This window comes from Stegodyphus dumicola, chromosome 4 (genome assembly GCF_044657685.1).
Source record: "Stegodyphus dumicola isolate Sdum_Otavi_A_Nest chromosome 4, ASM4465768v1".
Taxonomy (NCBI): Eukaryota; Metazoa; Arthropoda; class Arachnida; order Araneae; family Eresidae; genus Stegodyphus; species Stegodyphus dumicola.
In genome coordinates, this window is record NC_140771.1 from 162,177,065 (window position 1) to 162,199,912 (window position 22,848).

At 33.1% G+C, this 22,848-nt stretch overlaps 1 protein-coding gene across 6 annotated transcripts in view; it reads right to left on the reverse strand.

Moving 5' to 3' along the window:
• The window catches only part of LOC118200960 (lethal(2) giant larvae protein homolog 1-like), a 280,707-nt gene extending 277,089 nt beyond the window's left edge, over window positions 1-3,618 (reverse strand). For 3 of the 6 annotated variants that reach the window (XR_015040817.1, XR_015040816.1, XM_085815717.1), the window contains exon 1: window positions 3,370-3,618. The gene's annotated coding sequence lies outside the window, so the exon portion shown is untranslated. The remainder of the gene's footprint in view (window positions 1-3,369) is intronic. The other 3 variants (XM_085815715.1, XM_085815716.1, XM_085815714.1) reach the window with 2 other exon arrangements.
• Between the last annotated feature and the right edge of the window lie 19,230 nt (window positions 3,619-22,848).

Here is a 22,848-nt window from a genome sequence, read left to right on the forward strand (position 1 = left end):
AAAACTAGAAAATTGTTTACAATTTCTTAAATTATTCTAACAAATTATACTTCCAGTCGAATTCCTCAAAACCAGAAGTCTGAAAGGAGTCTGTATAACTTTCTAAGCCATATGAAAATTGGTTACTTCAACTGTTACATAGATAACTAAGTAAAAATATATTTACGGGTGGCTCTCAGCAATAATTGGTGGTACATGGATGCCGAGTTTGCGCAATTCTTTGACTTGTTACTTTGGCTTTGTGTAGCGGTAATTTTTGGCGTAAAAATTACCGCTACACAAAGCCAAAGTAACAAGTCAAAGAATTGCGCAAACTCGGCGTCCATGTACCACCACAAAAATCCCCGCTACACAAATCCAAAATAACATGTCAAAGAATTGCACAGACTTGGTATCCATGTACAAATCGACCTATTTTCACTTTTAAAAAAATCAGATAATTACACAAACTAGGCATATTAATGCACACTTTGTCCATGTGTGCACACTTTGTCCAACACATCGATCTATATTCACTTAAAAAGTCAAAGGAGCAGCCAACAAAAAATATGTAATCTCAATAAACTACATTTTAAATCAAACAATAAAATAACATAAAAAAGGAAATTCATCTTAGCACTACACAAAGGAAATATCCACTAACCTTATTTACAAATTCCCGTCTTCAGTCAAACAAAGTTCCTTAACAGCATCCAAAAATTTCCTAAAATTATCTGAACTAGAATATGTATACTGTATCTGATATGCATCGCCACATAAATTCACAAAAATAAGAATTAAAAATATATTTCGTAGTGCAGGTATCCTCTGAAAGTTCGACCATATGCATTTCCTTCCTACAAATAGGACACTTCTTATGGCAACTAAGTAAACTTCATTTACACACCAGTCAATTAATGCTTTTTTCCGTTTTGTTCCAAATCGTACAGAAACTTCAAATTAACCTTACAACATTCAGCCATTTTACCATGTAAACCACAAAATACGTACTTCTTATCTAAAATCCATTCCATCATTCAAATTCACCACAATCATGCAACCAATTATGTCGTAATAGAGTTTTCATAGCATTCAACTACTCAGGTTACCATAAATGAAATAACTTGGCGATAAATGAAACAGCAACTTAGCGATAATCCAAGTGGCACCCTTAAATCTAATCTGTAACTAAAATGACAATCTGGCTGACAGTAAATAAATTATGTACTTACGGAAAATCCCATCGACTATTTCTGCCTATTAAAGAAAAGGCACCAAACTACACGATTTTTTGAAAAAAAATGTAAAAGTCTTCTTCAAACACGCTGGGTTTGATGTAACCTTGATTACATGTGTTATTATTCTTGAGCAAAGACTCCTTTTTCTCCCTCAAACATGCATTTTTGGAAAAAAAAATGATTAAAATTTGGGACCTGCCTACTACAGAAGAGTGCTCTTGAATATTAGACTTGTATTTTCTGGCGAAAATAATTGCTTTTACAGTATATCTCATTAATCAAAAATAATAGAAATTTTTAATGAAAAATTAAATAAATGATAATATAATAAATTTGAAAGAAAAATAAGAATAGAACATTTTTTCTTGTATTTAGTAAATTGGTTTTTTTGGTTTGGCACGATTGGTGCTGCCTTCTGTGGTCCAAGGGATTTTCCAGAAGTACCATAAATTATACTGCTATTGCACATGGAATCCAGTTTTTTTCAAATCAAATTCTTATTTCCATCCCTACAATCAAATTGCCCCTTTGAACATTGCACTTCCATAATAAGATTTTCTTAAATAATGTATATCTTTCCCATTGAACTGAAGTAATCCAAACAAAATTTTCTTTTGAAGAAAGTTGAAAAGTTAAACATCATCCAATTTGGATAATTTTCCATTATGCACCTGCCACGCATTTTGATGCCTATAAAAGAGCAGCCAAATACTGTGCTTTTAATTGTAAGCTAGTTTTAGATAAGAGACTATTTTATAGATGGGAACATATATATTCCAGGTTAAAATTATGTGGTCTTGGCATGAGTCTGGCTTCTTTTTCACAGACACTGAAAAGCATGGCAAGTGCATAATGGAAAAATAATGTTTTATGTAATCACTGAAAAAAGGTATGACTTTAAAATGAGCACAAATTTAAAGATGTTTTGAATGCTGATGAAGAGGTTTAAACTGGAAAAAATTTGTCACACTAAATATTAACAGCTGAAATACTACACACAAGTAGTACAGTCTTTACAAATCAGCCAGAGCAGACGACAAACAAAAGTCTCCTTGAGAAAAACCTTTTGAGAAACAGTTGTACGCATATTGAAATTGCAGCAAACCTGTTAATATTTAGCAGAAAAATATAAAACTCAATAATTTTCTGAATATAAAGCCCGTTTCTATTACTTATATAAATTAGAAAAATAAATAACAGCTATTTTTGAAACTTTAATAATAACGGGGAAAGTGCAGAATACCCCACTGCTTGGTGCATTTTTAAGAATTGCACATACTCGTTATCCATGTACACAACGACCTATTTTCACTTAAGAAAAGCATCCCAGAATTGCAAGAAAATGGCATTGCACACTCCCTTACTTTATCCATGAACGCATCAATCTATTTTCACTTAAAAAGTCAAAGAAAATTGACAAAAATCCAATTCTTCTTACTCTTGCAAAAAGCGCCAAACAAATAAGTGGGCGATTCTGCACCTACCCATAATCTTAATTAAAATAAACCTAAATTTAATAAATAATAATAGAAATAAATGCTAAACCAAAAAATTCATAATCGTTAATGTATAAAAAATAATTATTAAAATATTTTAGAGTATGATTATATAATCCATAACATATAGATTTCTTCCTCATTGAAATCAGCTAAACTAAAAAGAATATGGTGTAAATTATAAAACAAAATTAGATAGTTCTTTCCTATTTTTAATAAATATTTACAAAGCACATGACTTATTAACACAATTATACTTTGACTAACTTAAGTACCATCCGTATACAGAATAATGTCTTGTTCTAATTGACAAAATTGCTGTTACATATTCTAATAATCTTATATTAAAACCAAAAATTGTTTATATGGTTCATGTCAATAAAATAAACACAAACTACTGAGAACTTCATAAATAAAAGTAAAAATTTATTAATTTCAGATTTTATAACTTAAATACAAATAATTCGATTACATGAAATTTATCACAGTTTGTATGGCTGAATCTCAAAATTTTCAATGTGTTTTTCTTCCAAAAGAAACCGAATCCTAACAAGAGATTTTTGAAAATATTAAAAATGTAATGAAGCAAAATTAAATCAAATATTAAGGTATCTGCGATTGGAATACGAACAGAAAAGTATAATGTGAAAAAATACCTAAAACATGTTTTAATGTGCAAAGAGCACCATTTTGATCAATCTTTAAATATTCAAAATTACTTCACGAAACAGAACTGTCAACAAGAATTTATTTTTGCGTAGTTGCCAATAGCAACTTCATAAACAAAACTTTTCCCTGAAGTATCGTGGCATGAAGATGGCACAGGATTTCCATAAAACAGACAATATTTTTTTTAAAAAGAGCTTATATATTTTTATTTCATCTTCATCAGGCATTCGAATTAAATTTCGATACTCTCAATTTTAGATGTCCTTACAATCTTTCAAATTATAAAAGTGTACACTGCGCAAGGCCAACTTACACTATAAGTTCGTCAGCGCTAACGCAGGGAGGTCACGTGATCGTCGCTTCATGCGTAAGCCGACGTCACAACGAAGCTCCTCCCAGCATCAACAACTTCGTTCGATGTAAACATGGTTCGCAACTTTGATTCGGGAAATCTGAAATAAGTCTTTGTGGATATCTATGAATATGTATGTTTGAACGATTTCGAGCATTATACAACTGAATGGCTTGGTTATGTTTTTCCGTATAAGAAAGCGAAAGAATAAATAGTGATCATTTTTTAGATTGGTCTTATATAGAAAATGTAGTGCACGTAAAAAAAATCTTCAGTAAGATATTCTAGTATCAGATATTTTTAATCTTATTTTTACATGATACGATTGCTTTGTCAAGTTCACTGATTAAGCTAAACTTAGCAAAACTAGGCAAATTTAGTCTATAAATTTCTCTTTCAAAGAATATTCAGAATAAAACTGGGATCATGGTAACCTCACAATAAGATTAATAATTTAATTCACAATGGAACTGTGTTTGAATAAAAAATATATATATACACAGTTATTTGTTATTTTGTAACCAGACCTTAAAAATATATTCTAAGTTTTTGAAAATGCCAATCAACATCATTTCCATATATTTGCTATTTTTTTCTCATGTCACATCATTCATCATCATGGGCAAACTTGTGAATAAAATTTATATAGTTGCTACTAAAACGTCTGTGTGTTTTATTGGATTTATGATGCTTGCATAATAACAGTTATTTGTCATGCCACCATTCATATTTGTGGATAAATATCCAACTCTCATATAAGAGTTGATAATTATATCAACACAACTAGAAACTGAATTTCTTTGCTCCAGTCAAACTGTGATTTGTGTTTCCTCGCTTTCAAAATCAATTTAGTTTTATCCGAAATCTAGGCTCCAATTTTTTTTACGTAATTTTAAATAATTTCCTTGCCAATTCAATAAAGTTAAAAAAAAAAGTAAAGTTTCTATTCTCTGACTTCGCAAATCTAACAGATACATAAATCAGAAATTACAAAAAAAAATGACAGTTTTTTATTTCAAGCTGAGTAAAAATTTTATATGATGCAATTAAAATATAAAATGAGCAAAATTTCACGCACATATCTTGTAATACTATTTCTATCATTATCATATTTTTCAAACAAGGAGCTCACATGTGTTAAAAAAATTCTGCACAATGTTCCTATTAAAAAGTTTATGCTCATTTTTTCTCCAATAAGTATGTTTTTAAAATGTTTGTGTACTTTTATCATGCATTACAAGTGAAACTGAAAAAAATTAATAAATATCAGATTTTATATGTGGCACTTAACACACTTTTGTTCTGCAGTGTTGCCTCTGCTATAATTTTATGAAACACTGTATTTCTGAATATTCAAAAAAATGAATATTAATTGTATAGGCTGCTTCTTTACAAAAGACAAACTAAATGCAGATTCCGCCAAATTGGGAAATAATAGGTAGCAGTGCTAGGAATGCGTTTTTTTCTACATATATCAACCATTCAACTTACTTTCTTTGTTTTCAGCATTCATCTTTACTACCTATATTTCTGTTATTGAACTTGATTTAGTATTAAACTATTATTTTAATTCTTAGGTATGCGTACATGGAATTAGTTTCATTAGTTAAAAAGATTATTAGTAAGTAAGATACTTGCAATGGTATATTGCTCAAAATATATAAGCATGAAGGAAAAGAATTGTTTTAAAGGACATAGATTATATCTTAATAGACAAATCAACATTATCAACAAACCAATCAATAATATAATTTACTATTTCAGAATTTTCAGTAACAATACATTTTCTTATGTTTCTTTTTAATTTTTCAAAGCTACAAAACAGAAAATAAATCCATGACTGTTTCAAAATTTAAATACTCAATAAATAAAAGTGTGGAGAACAAAATATGATTTTAATAATGAATATTTATAAGGAATAATGTTTAACATTTATAAGAACTGTTCAAATAAACACATGCATCGCAACCACAATGAGGTAACTGGCATATACTTTGAAAGATGGTCGGCATGTACTTCTACAGCAATGGTGCTAATTTGGTGCCAAGGTCGGACTAGGGTTTTAAAAATTTATAGTAAACTATCACAAATTCTGCAAAAACGTGCCTTTTGGTATGTCAAAAATTTCTTCAAATTTTGTACATGACAAACAGATCTCCTTTTGCAATCTAGTTTTGGATAGCCTGTATCAAATAATATAACAAAACAGTTTACATCATACAGGCAATCAGTCTCTTCAAAATTGGTTGCACTATGCATGAAGTATCTTCTCTGTAAATACTTCTGTTTGATAGTTCATAACGTAGAGTAAACTTGGAAAGATTTGTTATGTACTGCTAAGTAACTTTTGCTGTATTTAATATTACTATTACATTAGTGTTTATAGAGTATAAACTCTTAAGGGAAATATCATACCTCGTGTTTTAAAGAAATTATTCTGTACTTTGCTATTAATGCAATAGGTACAGTCTATAAAAAAGGCTATTCTTTTTCGTAAATTACAATTTTAAGTTTTTAAACTATTAAATATAGTTCTGTTTGGATCATAATTATACTTACAAATTAACACTGCATTATTTAGATTATAACAAAAGACTGAACAGATGTTTGCCTAAGAGGAAGAATGCCTTTGTGAAATATGTTTTATAAGTTCCTCGCTTCCATGTTACACATGGAAAAAACCACAAAACTCTCATACAATCAATCCTGGATATCTGGGATTTGAAACTGGGTTGAACTAACAAGACTCCTCAGTTTTACCAGTTGCCTATTGTGAACCATTTCCATAGCAGGAAAATATTGTTAATACACATTAAATATGGGTCCCACCAGTCACTGAGAAGTTATGACCACTGAACACTGGTAGTTCAACCCAGGTTTGAACACACTCAAATGATCTAGCTGCATGGTTGTGTTGCACGTGGTTGCGGCTGTGTGCAACAACAAACTATGCGTATTGGAATTTGCCAGTGCTTTTAAGGATGAATTCATAACATGCCATAAGAGCCAATTTTTGATAACAAAAACATATAATCACATCACAATATTAAAACTTAATTACTACAGTCGACAGACAATCAAGTTGGAGGAAAAGCGAGCGACCAACCGCATCGACGACAAGACAGACAGACAAGACGTGACTGTGTGTCGCCGAAATCACCTTCGGTTACAGTTAGTGATAACGGCGCGCTGTTGGCGAGTACAACACATGTTTACAGAGTCGCCACACTACTCCCCCTCCAGTGGCAACGAATTAAAGGTACCGAGGGTTAAATCGGACTCTACGTCCGGAACGTGTATACTGAGGAGCACTTGTTTTCTGGGATCCAGGCACAGGAACTGACGTAGTAGCAGATGTTGGTGTAGACCCAATAGATGAAGGTGCCTTCGAAGGAGGTAGGACTGATGTACCAGTCTCGACAGTTTGTGGTGCTAAGATAAAGGCTGGTTTGAAACGATTAAGGCTCACCACTGTCTCTTAGTCGCCTATTAGTATCCGATAGTTCGTGGATGTGCGACTTTTAGAACTAGGTGTGGGCCTGTATAAATAGGCTCCAAGGACTTTTTTGATTCATCACACCGTAAGAACACATGTGAGGATGTAGCGAGTTCTTTAGGAACAAACACAGGTCTTGAAGAATATATGCTTGTGGGCTTAGGGTATAATGCAGCCATGGTTTCACGCAATTGTTTGAGGAATGCATGGGGCTGTACATTGGGTGAGTTTTTTGCGGGATTTATAGAAATCTCCCGGTAAACGTAAATTGGTACCATAAACCATTTCAGCACTTGAAGAACCCATGTCCTCTTTGATAGCCGTTCTGAGTCCTAACAACAGAGTAGGAAGGACATCAACCCAGTGAATAGCAGTATGGCATCTAATGGCCTGTTTAAGAGAGCGATGGAACCTCTCGACAAGTCCATTGGAATTCGGGTGGTACGGTGATGTACGGATCTTTTTAGTTCCCAAGAATTTTGTTAATGCAGTAAATAATTGAGATTCGAACTGCCGTCCTTAGTCCGTGGTAACGTACTCGGGTACCCCAAACCGTGAAATCCATACAGAAAAAAAGGTTTTTGCCACAGTGTCGGCTGACATATCTACAATAGGGATAGCCTCTGGCCAACGTGTGTATCTGTCGACAGACGTAAGAAGATATGTATAACCTAGTGATGGGGGTAAGGGTCCAACCAAATCGATATGTACGTGGCTAAAGCGAGCAGATGGTAACTCAAAGCGTTGACATGGAGTTCGAGTGTGCCTGTGAATTTTTTATTTTTGATAGTCTGTGCATGACCTCGCCCATGCAGCGATGTCCTTCTGCATACCAGGCCATACAAAATGCTGTTGAATTAACGTGCGAGAAGCACGGATGCCAGGATGGGATAAATTATGGAGGCCGCTAAAAATACCATGCCGGAATTTCAATGGAATGTATGGCCGCACCACATTACCTTGCACATCGCAGTACAGTGAAAGATCTGGTTCTAACTGCATAGGTACTAAATTAAGTCCATGAGAAGACTTGTCAGACAAAAGGTGTTGCAATTCTGGGTCCTGTTTCTGACATTCAGCAATGGCGGAGAAATCTGTTGTTGATGGCAACTGAACCTCTTCAATTCTGGACAGAGCATCAGCAACTGTATTTTGAGGGCCTTCTACATGCCTAAAATCGGTTGTAAACTGCGCTATGTAATCAAGATGACGCATTTGCCTGGGAGAAGCCTTGTCAGGCTTTTGTCGAAAAGCGAAAATTAGCGGCTTGTGGTCGGTATTGATAGAAAACACATGACCTTCTACCATATGACGAAAATGTTTAACAGCCTCATACGCACTAAGAAGTTCGCGGTCGTACGTGCTGTATTTTGATTGCGCTGCAGAAAATTTTTTCGAGAAGAAAGCCAGAGGCTTCCATGCTCCGTCTACCAGTTGCTGCAAAACCGCGCCCATGGCCGTATTAGACGCGTCAACCATTAATGCCAAAGGGTTCTTAGAAGGATAGCTAAGAGCTGTTGCCGACGCTAAGTCATTCTTACATTGTACAAAGGCTGTACGGGCATCATCAGACCAAATAATTGGCCGCGTATCTTTCTTTTTACTCCCAACCAAATATGTGTGCAAAGGTGCCTGCTTTTCAGCGGCATGAGGAAGAAAGCGACGATAAAAATTTAACATGGCCAGAAAACGACGCAGCTCCTGAACAGTTTTTGGCTCTGGGAAATTTTGAATTGCAGTGACTCTGTCACTAAGTGGGCGAACGCCCTCCGAAGAAACTTCGTGACCAAGAAATGACACTTTAGATTTCCCGAAAACACATTTTGATGGATTAATGACTGCACCATAAGACTGAAATCGGCCAAGGACTATGCAAAGGTGTTCAAGGTGCTGGTTTTCAGTTGTCGAGGCTACCAGAATGTCATCGAAATATGGGACACAAAAATCTAAATCTCGAAGGACTTCATTAATGAAGCGCTGAAACGTTTGCGCAGCGTTACATAACCCGAAAGTCATGACAGGAAATTCGAATAATCCAAAAGGTGTTATTACAGCAGTTTTTGGTATATCAGGTGGATTGACAGGGATCTGATGGTAAGCACGAGTCAAATCTAACGTAGAAAAAATATTTTTGCCTTCCAAGACTTGCATGCAGTCCTGAATATGAGGAACCGGATATCTATCAGGCAAAGTAACTGAATTAAGACGTCGATAATCCCCACAAGGACGACAGTCGCCGTTTTTCTTAGGAACCATGTGGAGTGGAGTGGCTCATGAACTTATAGATGGCCGACAGATTCCTTGCTCAAGCATGTATTTAAATTCTTCTTTTTCAGCCTTTAATTTCTCTGGAGGCAACCAGATTTGGTAAAGATTGGTGGTCCAGTAGTCTCTATGAAGTGTACAATACCGTGTTCAGCAGTCGGTTTGCCAGTTACTGAACGGATGACGTTAGCGTATTACTCAAGTAGTTTGTGGAAAGGAGAATTACCGGAAATTAATTTAATTCCAAAATTAGTGGCATTTCCAATGCTACCTACTGCGGACAATTGTGTGATGGAGTCGAGTAAGCGTCGATTTTTAATGTCGACCAACAGAGAAAATTTTTGCAAAATGTCTGCACCAATTATTGGGTGCGAAACCGCAGCGATGACAAATGGCCATTGAAATTTGCGACGCAATCCTAGATCCAAAGACATTAATATTTCTCCATATGTTGCAATTTTTGACCCGTTAGCTGCAAATAAGTTAAATTTTCCAGGCGGCCGTTTGTATTCGGCAAAAGAGGGAGGGACAACCGAAATGTCAGCACCTGTATCAACAAGAAAACGTCTGCCTGATGGTTTATCTGTTACGAACAATCGACTAATGCACGGGCCGTTGTCACTCATGGCTTCGAGTGACGGCCCCTTCAGTTTAAAGAGGTCTTCTGAAATTTGCATGGAGGTGTACACTTGCGCGCTTTATCACCGAATCGGCTGTGATAGAAACAAATGTCTGATTGAGTACCAGAAAAAGCGCGTTGGTATTCCCTATTATTTCGGTTCCGGTACTTTGATCTACCGCGCGGATGATACTGAGATCGTGTCTGTAAGGCTGCGACCTGCAATGATAATTCCTGGATTTGTTGTTGAAGAGATGAAATATCAACACTGGGATGCTGAACTTGACTGATTGCTTGTGGTTGGAGAACATCAGGAATTTTGTCTGCCATCTGGGCCAGTTGGGGTAGGTTCTCGTTACTGGAGGCAAGAATAGCTTGGATATTGTTCGGGAAACCATTGAGCCACAATGATTGTAAAACATTGGACTTAAAATTGTCACCCGCAAGCTCCTGCATTTTTGACAATAACTGGGATGGGCGCATATCACCAAGTTGCCAATCTTGTAATAATTGCTTTAGTTTGGTGTTTTCAGACTCCTCATAAACTGAAATTAATTTACTTTTCAATTCCTCGTATTTATTATCCGAGGGGGGATTCAGAACAATCTCGCGTACTGACTGAAGAACCTCAGTGTCGAGGGCGGAAATCGCAGTATAAAATTTCGTGTCGTCGCGTGTTATACCTCCGAGCTTGAACTGTGCATCTAATTGAAAAAAACCAAAGGTTGGAGTCACTACGGCAAAATGGGACAGGTTTCACAGCAACGCGAGCCATTTGTTTGTCATCAGTGGCTAGAGGATCGCTAGTAGCCATAATAAATATGAATAAATACAGATAACAAAAAAACGATATAGTTCAAGAATATTGCTTCAGTACACGTGAAGAAACACAAAATAATTAATGTTAAGACCTGGGTTCAAATGAATATAAGAAAAAACTCACCCGCTTGACGAATACATACGAATCCATGTGCGGAATAAGAGGTAGAAAATAACACCTTGATGTACAGAAATTATCCACTCGCTTGATGTTGGAACACTATCACTAATGGAAGATGAAGGTAATCCACATGTCTGAAAGATGATCACAAATATAAACATGAAGGTAATCCACGTGGCTTTAATATGATGAAACTGATGCACGATTCAATAGACACGATAAGTAATCCAATACACATAAGTAAAAAATATTGGTTCAGCTGCATTTCGCACATTATTACAAGGTCTTGTTTAAGCACAAAATTTCTGCTGTACTATAAATTTCGATTTGGCTTAAGCCTCACCGTCCTGAAGCGTGGCCTTCGAGATTAGATGGCCTGGTCAGCTGCAGAATCACGTGATTTGACGTCACGTAAGGCGTCTGAACTTTCACCCTTCGCACTGCAAGCGAAGACTTCTTATTACGTTGATTGCGTGCTGTATATTTTTATTATTCGTGTCTTTTTTATTGCTAAATTTAAATAATGTTGTTAAGGATATTTTCGTTTTTAAATTGAGATTACTAATTAACTTATTTGTTAACAAGAATAACGATCGACGTTCTACGTAGAGCTGTCTTCATCATGCCTGCACGATGTTGCGTTCCAGCATGCAAATCCAATTACGATGGCACTATTGAATATGTATCAGTATTCAAATTTCCAAAAGATACAGTAAAACGGGATTTATGGATCAAAAAAATTCCAAGGAAAAATTTTATTTCAAGTGATCGCAGATGAATTCAATGTGAAAAACATTTCGAAAAGATGATATTATTCGCTATGATTATTTACCAACAAACGAAAGTACTTTTATTCAGATGTGTAGAGGGCATCCTAAATTAAATAACGATGCTACCCATGCATTTTTTCTGGTTGTCCAAAATACTTATCTGAAAGTCCAACCCCTCGGAGGATAAGCAGGGAGGAAAAAAGAGCTAAGATGGAGAAGCATATTTTTAATGAATTTTTGAGAAAGGACAAAATAGCATCATTTGAGGATTTTTCTTCTATATTACAAAATAAATTAAATATTTCAGATACTTCAAATATTATTTTACACAAATCTATTGCTGGTATTTATATTTTATTGCTCAGTTTTCATCCATATCCTAAAATTGAAAAAGTATCTTTGTATCGCTTCATATAAATATAGCAGTTTATGTAGGAGATAAAGTTGTTCCAGTTGAAAGTAAAGAACCAGTAAAGAAGTTGAACAGCATTCTTTACTGGTCAAACTTACCGAGATATATGTTCAAAAGATTAACATGTTTGATGTTCATGAAACTTGTTTAATGTGTGGAATTCCCTTTTTTAGCAGATTAAAAAAAATAATGAGCACCGTTTCAAATATTTGTTTAAACAATTATATTAAAGTTCTTCAAAATAATATGCATACAAAAATCGATGAAAGGAAACTTAAAAAAATCAAGAATACGTGATGAAAAGATATAAGTATGTAAATGACATTGTTTTATTTTTTAAAAATAGTGTACTAAATATGATGCAGTTCAAATATATTTTCAATAATGTATCTTTTACATTTAAATTTATTAATCCTTTTGCTGTTTCCTTATTATTTGATAATACTTCATAATTTTTCAAAATAAATTATCAATTGCGATTAATTATTGCTTCAGTATACTAGTACAACTTGCACAGTATTTCCTAATTAGACAGAAATCGTGGTTTGTTCTATGTATAGTTGTTTTGAGGTTTTCGTTGGCAAATTTATTGATTTTACGCTTTTGTGAAACATTATATGGATGGCTTTTATTTGTAAATATATTATTTATTATGCATCTACATATAACTAATAATGTAAATATTATTAAATGATGTAAATATCCTTATAATTATTGCTATAGATAACATATAAATATGTGAAAATTATTCGTTTTCTGTAATGTTGCAGCAAAATTGTAATTTATTTAATTTACAAAGGTTTGAGATTTAAATTTTTTCTGTGGCTTTTCTGTTCATTTTATTAGATAATAATTTAAATGAATTAAAAATACATTTGCATAATGTTTGGAAGCTCTGAAATATTTATAGTTTTTAAAAAAAATATTTTTTATGTCTTTTAATTTGCTAAATTATATTTACTTTTGTTAGTGAATTATTTATATTTCTAAATCTTTTCATTCCTTTCATTCCTCTCCTTCTCAAACTGTAAAGACATTTTTATGTTAATAAATAACAGCCTTTTTATTTACTTATTTCAGTACTTTCTTTTTTGAGTGTATTCTAACAAATTATTACAATACATTGTAAAAAAAAATGCACAAGATAACCTAAAACATGGCATAGAAAATTTCGTGAATATTTCTTAAAAAATAATATTCATTAAGTTATTAATCTTAACTGCAAATGAATATACGACCTTTTATATACGTTTTCAAGTCTCTGGAAATTTAAATATTATGCATTATTAAAAACAAAACACTCTAAACATCGAACGAAACGCTCGCATTCAAATCTGAAGCAAAGAAAGTCACGGAAGAATCGGACGCCTTTCGTGACGTCACTCGTAGCTAACCAGGCCATGTTATCTCGAAGGCCACGCCTGAAGTCACCATTTGTTGCACGTGGTTGCGGCTGTGTGCAACAACAAACTATGCGTATTGGAATTTGCCAGTGCTTTTAAGGATGAATTCATAACATGCCATAAGAGCCAATTTTTGATAACAAAAACATTTAATCACATCACAATATTAAAACTTAATTACTACAGTCGACAGACAATCACGTTGGAGGAAAAGCGAGCGACCAACCGCACCGACGACGAGACGTGACTGTGTGTCGCCGAAATCACCTTCGGTTACAGTTAGTGATAACGGCGCGCGGTTGGCGAGTACAACACATGTTTACAGAGTCGCCACCGTTGTTTTTCTCCATGTGTAACATGAATATGAGCTAGTTTCCCTTAGAAAGTTCTCCACAAAGGTATCCCTGTCCTTAGGCATGTAGCCATTGTGTACTTGTGCCATATTAAAATAATCTAACCTTAAATTTGAATGCAGTTTTCACAGTTATGGTAAATCAGACATTTTAAAATATTTTTTTAAAAATTTCTTGAACTATAGAGAAAATTACTCATTATCTGTAATATGTGTTATTGATCATTTCGTATTCCTAGACATCCATACCCTGTAAGGTCATTAGGCCTTACACTGTAATAACTCATTTGCATCATTCTTAAGAAACATTATATCTATTGCAACGATTCATCCACTACCACTTTTTTTTTCTATATTCTCCTTTTTCTATATAACACACATATACGTCTAAGGTTTTGTGCTTTTGTTCTCACCATGTACACAGTCATCTGTTTTCAGGTAAGGAAACATCTGAGAATATTATAAACTTGCTATTAAAATTCTAAAATCAAAAAGAAGAAAGAGGTGCATGATGCCTTTAAAGCAAGCCACATTACAGTCTATGCATGCAGAATGATAAATATGAGATTTTGCCGAAAACAATCAAAACTGCACTATGCTGTCCACCACTTGGCTAAAACATTAAAATTCCAATTGGAGGGATCATAATCTGCAGTCATGCTACTGAAAAACCATCTGGGAGAATGCCATACATATGCCTGGATTGAACAATAAATATTTTTTGGTGACATCATGGGTTGCCACGTAAATGCTTCTTAGCGACATGGTGCGTTGCTTCATCAATATATTCTCATGGCTTATGGGTGGAGGTGTACGAAAAAAATCAACTGGCAAAATATTAGGTACTGTTCTATTATCGGGACCGGATTAAAAAATGTATACATGTACACATATATGCGTATGTGTATACACATACATTCGTACTTACATATATGAACACATACATCCATATATACATGCATACATATCTACATCTCTGAATTAGGCCCTGATAAAGGAACAGTGCCAAATATTATACAAAAATAGATAAATTATGTGTTTAAAAGACAATACAGTGGCTATTAAAATAACGCCCTTATCAACCAGTTAAATATCCTTTACATACTTCAACATAGCCTCTTTCTGCTCAAACATTTATAGATTTAGAAATTTCCTGTGAGGAGACATCAGTAAATTTTCAAGTCCAAGTGTAATGTAGAGTTTTATAAATTTAACTAAAACATACGTAATGCAGAGTAATGACACAGTTCTATATTTTAAAAAAAAATTAAAAGACATTCATAATTGGAGGACGTCAAAATCCAAACATACTGATATGGCAACGAAATGAACTGAAATATAAACAGAACCTCAGTTTTAAAAATGTTACGATACTTCTTTAGTATTGCAGCTTCCATTTCTTTTAAACATCAAGCTGGCATCAGAATTATTGCCAACTTCATGTCTCATGTACACTTTGTTACTGCCCTGCTTCCTCAGTTGCTTTTAATATGGCATAAGAAGCATTCCAAGGTCTCAAAGATTTTTGCTATATTAACCCTGCAAAGTAAGTTTCATGATGATAGTGAAACGTGCCTCTTCAATTTTTATTCCACCACTTAGTGAAGCTCGACAGTCTTTCTATATTTTATATATGAGCAGCTGTTGTTAAATCAAGAAAATGAAATTTATTGTCCGCAGAAAAATATCTGTAAGCAGGTTCTTGTCTACCAGTTCTTGTCTTTTATATTCTCACTAGAAGTTTCAATAAATTGTCACTCCCTCTTGTAGATGGTCGACAACTTTTGGCATGAGTGTGGATGGTTCTCTATTTAGAAACTGAGCGAGAAAGAATTTTTCAGTTTTTTTGGCACAACTCGTCATTTATACAGCATTATGAAAGAATCATGCCAGTTTTGGATTTTTGCTGTATGAACAGATTTTCTGCTAAGTTCAAAATTTTTTCAGGCTTACCTATTCACATATTTGGTTGGCGGATCACATGCAGAGAATACATCTCTCTGGTAAAAATGTTTCAGTAAATAGTCACATTTTGCTAGTGTTTCTTTCATTTTATGCTGTTACAAACAGTATTCTGAAACCACTAAACCAGCTGTTAAAACATATACTTTTCTTTCATTAGCAAATTTTCAAGCTGCACCTCTAAATGCTTTCACTGATGTGAAATTTTATTGAATGTCCATTTTTGCATATTCGAATGTGATGTAAAATATGTGCATTTCTTGAACGAAAGATATAGCAAGCATCTTCTCAGTAAATTAAGAATTTTAAGATTAAAATATAAATAAAATTCCTTAACATATAGAATACTGAGTGATTATGAATTATTAACATTTGCATGGGAAGAAATATGATCACATGGTCTCCTCGAAGCTCTTCTCATTATAAGCAAACTGTAAATCATCATTGTTGGGGCTGCCAGATGTTTCAGAATAGTTTACATTGGCAATTCATCAAAAATCTTGACAACTTTAAAAAACAGGATCCATAATAATAAGGAAGAAAGGATACCACATCCTTACAAAAGCTTGGTTTGATTTATTTGATTATAGCACATAAGGCACATAAGGGCTATTAACCTAAAACGATGGATGTCTTTGTGAAGGAATATCTGGGGGAAACTGGCTCATATCTACACTAGAAAAGCCTGGAATCCATCTTTGAAGTCACTTTTAAGCCTTAAATTGATATTAACTTTCTATGAAAATACCTTGGCAGCTTCACAAGGGCTCACTCATATTAAAATTTGAGTGTATTTTACAGGATAAAAATTTGTTATTTAAATTTAGTGTGGGTGCAATATATTTTTCAAAACTATTCAGAACAAACTTATATACACATTAAAAATTCTGAACATGCAAAAACTGAAAAAAAAAATCTTCCAGTAGATCTTTTGTTTAAATATATTACATGATAGTTTTTCCATCCAAAGATTATGTAAATAATTTATATTTAAACCAGATTCCTTTCAGATATACAATAAAATAATACAAGTTATCACATTTTTTACAAAATACTCGTAATTTTAAAATAATTATTCATTTGAATAACATATAGAGAAACAAATATTATTTTTTTTTCTAATACAATGATGAAATTAAAGCACAAAACACTAAAGATTAGATGAAATGTATTGGAAATATTAACAGAATAAATTAAAAACTGAAATCTCATGTTTCTCAGTGATTTAAAATAAACACAAGAGTATATTGGAAAGCTATATATGTAAAAATGTTGATATTTGGTATGTATTTAGTTAGCATCTGTAGTATTTTCAGAAAAATTTTCTCTGCTTCTGAAATTCATATTGCACAAGCATGTTTCAATTTATGCGCAGAAATTTACTGAGCGTAACGGGCGTATCTTTGATGTGACATCATCTTACACGCATGGACCTTATAAGAAATAGACTAACCCAGTGGGCGGGGCGCGCGTAACCAACATGTCCGCAAGAAAGAGTAGGGACGATCTAGTTTGATCTAGGGACACTGAAACCTATGGCGTTTGTATCACATAACTCTTTTTAATTATTAAATGTAATACGTTGTATAGTGATGAGATTATGAAAGTCACAGTTTTTTCCAGGTAGGATTTAATATATCTCATTAAAGCACTTTTTACCTCATTTCGCGCATTTTTTTCACGCGTAATTCTTGTATAAACATCTTTACTTTGGTAAAACGGTAAAAATTCTAAGCACAAAATTTATGAACTTAATTTTGCGTGCAAATAACGTAAAATGAAATAAGATTTATAGTACGTGATGCTTTGAAATAAATAAGGTAAAATTAAACAAGATCTGATGATTTTTTTTAATTTAATGAAAAGTTTCAGGCAGTGATTTTCCAAACTATAATAACATTACAAAACGATCATATTTATTTGATTATATGATCATTAAATTATTGACATTAAAGTGGATTAGTTATTTTAATAATTCATAAAATTCGGAGCATAAAATTTTCTAAGCGTAATGAAGGGGGAAAAAAGATAAAATAAAGATAATAAATTGTGCTGTAATACTCATCTATAATTTAAAAAAAAAAACAGCAGAATTTACAATTTTAAGCAAAACTTTCAAAAATTCGTTTTGAAATATTTAAATGCTTTTTACTTATTTACACCAATGAAAAGCATAAAAATTGCAAAAGAAAATTGCTTGTTTGAAATTTTCTATTAGTTCAGGTCTAAAATATTATTTTCTAAAAGAAGTACTTACAAATTTCCTAACAGCATAGGAAAAGCTAAAAAAAAATATCCAGCCCTGAAAGAATGCAATAGCTTTATAATTATTTGGAACGTTAATTATGCTTGATAAATATACTAAAGTTTTAAAAATCAATCTCAATTTCAAAAATAAAAATATATAGAAATTCTAATTTGTGAAATGAGTCGCTACATACAGCTTCTTCTTGATAATTATGCACGCTGCAATAGTACACCAATGTTAAATTTCTGCAAGTCGTCCCCACTCCTCCGGATGTGATCAAGGTGACAGCCGGCAACGCCTCAGACGAGGGAGAAAACCCGTTTGGGTTAGTCTACTTCTTATAAGGTCCATGCTTACACGTAGTTCAGATGTCACGTGACCTCCCTGCGCGTTTGGGGATTTAGGGCTGACCTATAAGTTAGCCTTGTCAGAGCTGGTGTTCACTGCTCACTAGCGTACGATAAAATCGGAGTCTCTAGCCAGTAAGATTGCTTTGAGTGATCACGTCCCTTTTCTCCTCATTTGGAATAATAAACATGGCTGCATTGCGTTGGAGCGAAACTCATATTTTTCAATTAATAGATTCTATAAAGAAAACAGTGTGTTGTGGGACACGAGTAATGTAAATTTTAAAAATAAAAATTAAGGGATTCTCGGCTGATCTTTACAATATGGTAACTGGTAGTTTGGCGACATTTTGGAGGCGATAAAGGTTACTACCTGGGACTTTGGTAATAATGTGAGCAGTACTCAGTTCCGATTACGCATTATTTTGTGTGAGGAAAATGAGGGTACTTTTCCGTTTCGCCGGCGCAAATCTCGCCAAGCAGACTTTATTGGCGACAACATACAGTATACACATAAAAAATTTTAGTTCTAAGAATTTTTTTTTTCTGAAGGCATAAACATTTTAATATCGCTTAAAACTTTATAAAAAGCCAATAAATAAAGACGATAAATTTGTAAAAAGACATTAATTTAAGAATTTACTATGCTTTCATGGTTCAACATCCTAATTCGCCGGTTCATATCACGTGACTCCAAGCGATCTCATCTCACGTTAAACTACTCTACAAAAATCTAATGCTCTCCGTAATTATCTACATTAATTTCAAGTTAAATCTTAATTTGGAACACAAGTTTAAATGCAAGAAATATTTCAATGCGTACGAATAGCTTACTCAGAAATTATGTAAAACTGCAATGCTTTACTTCACTAATGCATTCTCATTAGAATTGATGAATTTAACCCTTGACTTTTCTTTTCTATATTTTCGGCTTCGGGTAAGCGCTGTGATTGCATCCTAATTGACCTAATTACCGAAAATGGCTTTAGACATAAAACTGAACTATCTGATAAAAATTCTATGTAATTATATGCCAGTATTGAAAGAAACAATCAATCTGATAAGAAAAAGCTGCGACTTGTTTTGAAAATGAGGCGTAAAAGGTTACCAGCGAGAATATTCCGTTTGGCATCGGTTGTACCATTATTGGCGACTTTATCGCTTGCGCCGGCAAAATGGAAAAGTACCGAAATGAGAGATCATGTGATATGTCATGTGATATTAATGGACGAATTACGGTTCTTTAATAGGAAAAGGGGGGAAATCGGGAAAAAATCTGGAAATTTTGTATTTGCCTTTATTCTGTGTTGTGTGAAACAGTGTTCGTTAATTTTTGGATCCCATGGCCCTAACTAAAGTGAATTCGAAATGGGTATTTAGTGGGATTGAAAGGGGTAATAAGTGTTTCTTTAAGGTTGTGCGAGATAGAAGTAAAGATGTTTTATTAAGTTATTTATTTTACCTGGTACCTTGGTGTGAACTATAAGTATGATTTTAAAGATCCTGAAACAGAAATAAGAAACGTTTATCGGACACATAAGCAAGATTCTGAAGAAGAATAGGTAAGTTAGTATTTTTAATTATTTGAGGATATTATTTTTATGCATTGTTCTAAATGTAAGGTGGAAGTAAAGTAATTTGCGTAAACGTGTATGGAAATAATTTAAATATTTGACACTAAGTATTTGTAACCATTTGTAATGAAGTAAAGGTATGAATTAGTTAGTGACGTTTGTAATATAATAGATAATGTAGAGGTAAAAGTTTTTGGATATTTTATTTATTTTATACGGGGAAATGTTCATATTTGGAAAGGGTATGTACCTTTTCGCGATCAGGTAATTTCATATATATTCTTTTTCCCGGGTTTAAAGATTCAGAAAATTGTTATGCATTTTCGTGAAATTTTTCTAATTTATGAGAAAAAAGCAGTGTACATGGATATAGTGAAAAGTGTGCGCAATGCCATTTTTGTGCAATTCTGGGATGTTTTTTTAAGTAAAAATAAGTCGACGTGTACATGGTTTAGTGATATTTTAATTAAATGATAGTTATTTTGTGAATTTTATGTTTGTAGGAATTTGGTATACGTTTAAGTTGAAGTAAACGTGCATGGAAATAATTTAAATATTTGACACTAAGTATTTGTAATGCTTGCGGTATGAATTCGTTTGTGACGTGTATAATATAATAGATGATTTAGAGGTAAAAGTTTTTGGATATTTTATTTATTTTATATGTGGAAATGTTCATATTTTATATATTATTAATGAAAGGGTATAAACATTTCATTAATAATATATAATATTTCATTAATAATTTCATTAATATTCATTTCATTAATAATATATAATATATATATATTATATATTATTAATGAAAGGGTATAAACTTTTTCGCGATCAGGTAATTTCATATATGTTCTTTTTACCGGGTTTAAAGATTCAGAAAATTGTCATGTATTTTCGTGAAATTTTTCTAATTTATTAGAAAAAAGCAGTGTACATGGATATAGTGAAGAGTGTGCGCAATGCCATTTTTGTGTAATTCTGGGATGTTTTTTTAAGTAAAAATAAGTCGGCGTGTACATGGTTTATGTGTATGTGTTATTTTGAAAAACGCGTAAGGAGTATTGTATTGTGCACTTTTTCCCAATTTTGCAGTGAATATTTGTCATGATTAAGCAGTTTTGTTAGATAAAATTTCTAGCATAAGTGCAATTCGGCTAGTAGATGGTTGGAAGAAGTGTTCAGTAGATAAAATGAAAAGAAACATGTCTTTACTTCGTGAAGACAAAATGGCGGCAGAGAAAAAAAAATAGAGGGTTGCTGTAGGAGAGTTGGTCGCCAAATTTTCGCCAAAAAAAAAACGCCAAGTTACCATAATGTAAAGATCAACCGGATTCTCTTATTTTGGTAAGCTTTTTCTTCCCCATTACTTTATTTATTCAAATATTTTCTATTCGGAGTGAAAATTATTTTAACTCCCCCAAGAAAAGTTCCAAAAACTGTTAATGATACCATGTCATGGGTACTAGATGAAAATATTCAGAAACTATTTGAAACTATGATCGCACTTATTGAAAAAATTCAGAAAGCAAAATCTCCAGTCGAGAAATTACGGGCCGATTTAAAGCAACGCAGAGACTCACTGACTTCGCCGAAAATGGGAGTTAATCAGGTGACGAAGTACATAGCTTTCCCGATAATCCATACCCGAACGATCATAGCCCAGTGGTAAGGAGCAGAGAAGGTTTTTCTCTGTACTTCGGAGGCCTGGGTTCGATCCTCCTCTTAACTTTTGAACCTTCTGCGCCTGCAAGGACTTTTTAATTTCGTTTCTCCATCACTAAATTTGAACTGCATGACTTAAAAGTCACTTTTTTTATTTTTTTCGCCTACGGGTGTTGTGTTTATTGAATTTTAACGCCTTTCCTTTTATTTTCCGAATGGCCGTTGGCACGTGTTTTAGATCTACTGGAAATCTTAAGTACTCGCGTATTAGCCAAAAGAAAGTCACAAACTCAGTTTTGTGTTAATTGAGTTTTGCGAAAACAAATTACAGCCCAATTTAATACAATATTGCTAAATTTTATTAGCTGATTAACTGATATAGTCATATGATCATAGTTTTCAGACTGTATTAGTTATTTAATTATGTTAATATTAGTTTTTTAATGTTCAATAAATGTACGACTTAAAACTTTGCACCTTTGTGATATTTCTTATTTGAAATTTTTGCACTGAAATTACACTGTTGCTTTGTAATGTAGTAATCTTTATTCTTTATTACTACTTTTTTATTCGTACTGGTTTGATATTCATGACATTATTGTCTATTTATTCATTAATAAAGGCTATGATTTAAAGCACAGTAGTTACTTATTTTTCTGAAACATGGTTATTCTATTATTTCAAGATTTAAGTGCCCAAATAGGAGTGGCAGAAAATGAAATTTAAAAAAAAAAAAAATAATAATAATAAATAAAATTAAAAAGAGTAATCTGTGTACTCAGTACACAAAGGAAAAGCATATTTTTTTTTTAAAATTTTGCTGCAAACTAAATTTAGCAAAAAATCAAAATCACGCGGCATCATCCGTAAATACTTTCGAATTGTACCCGTGTCTTCAATACGCAACTCCCGGAGCAGGGTATTACGAAGGAACCATGAATTTCTAGTCGTTTGACCTAATTCCTAGTCCAAACGCATTTTCTTTCTTTTTTTTCTCCCCTTCAGATTCAAGCTAAATTCAGAATTGTAGCTGTATCTATAGTAGCAATTTAATGTAAAATAATCAT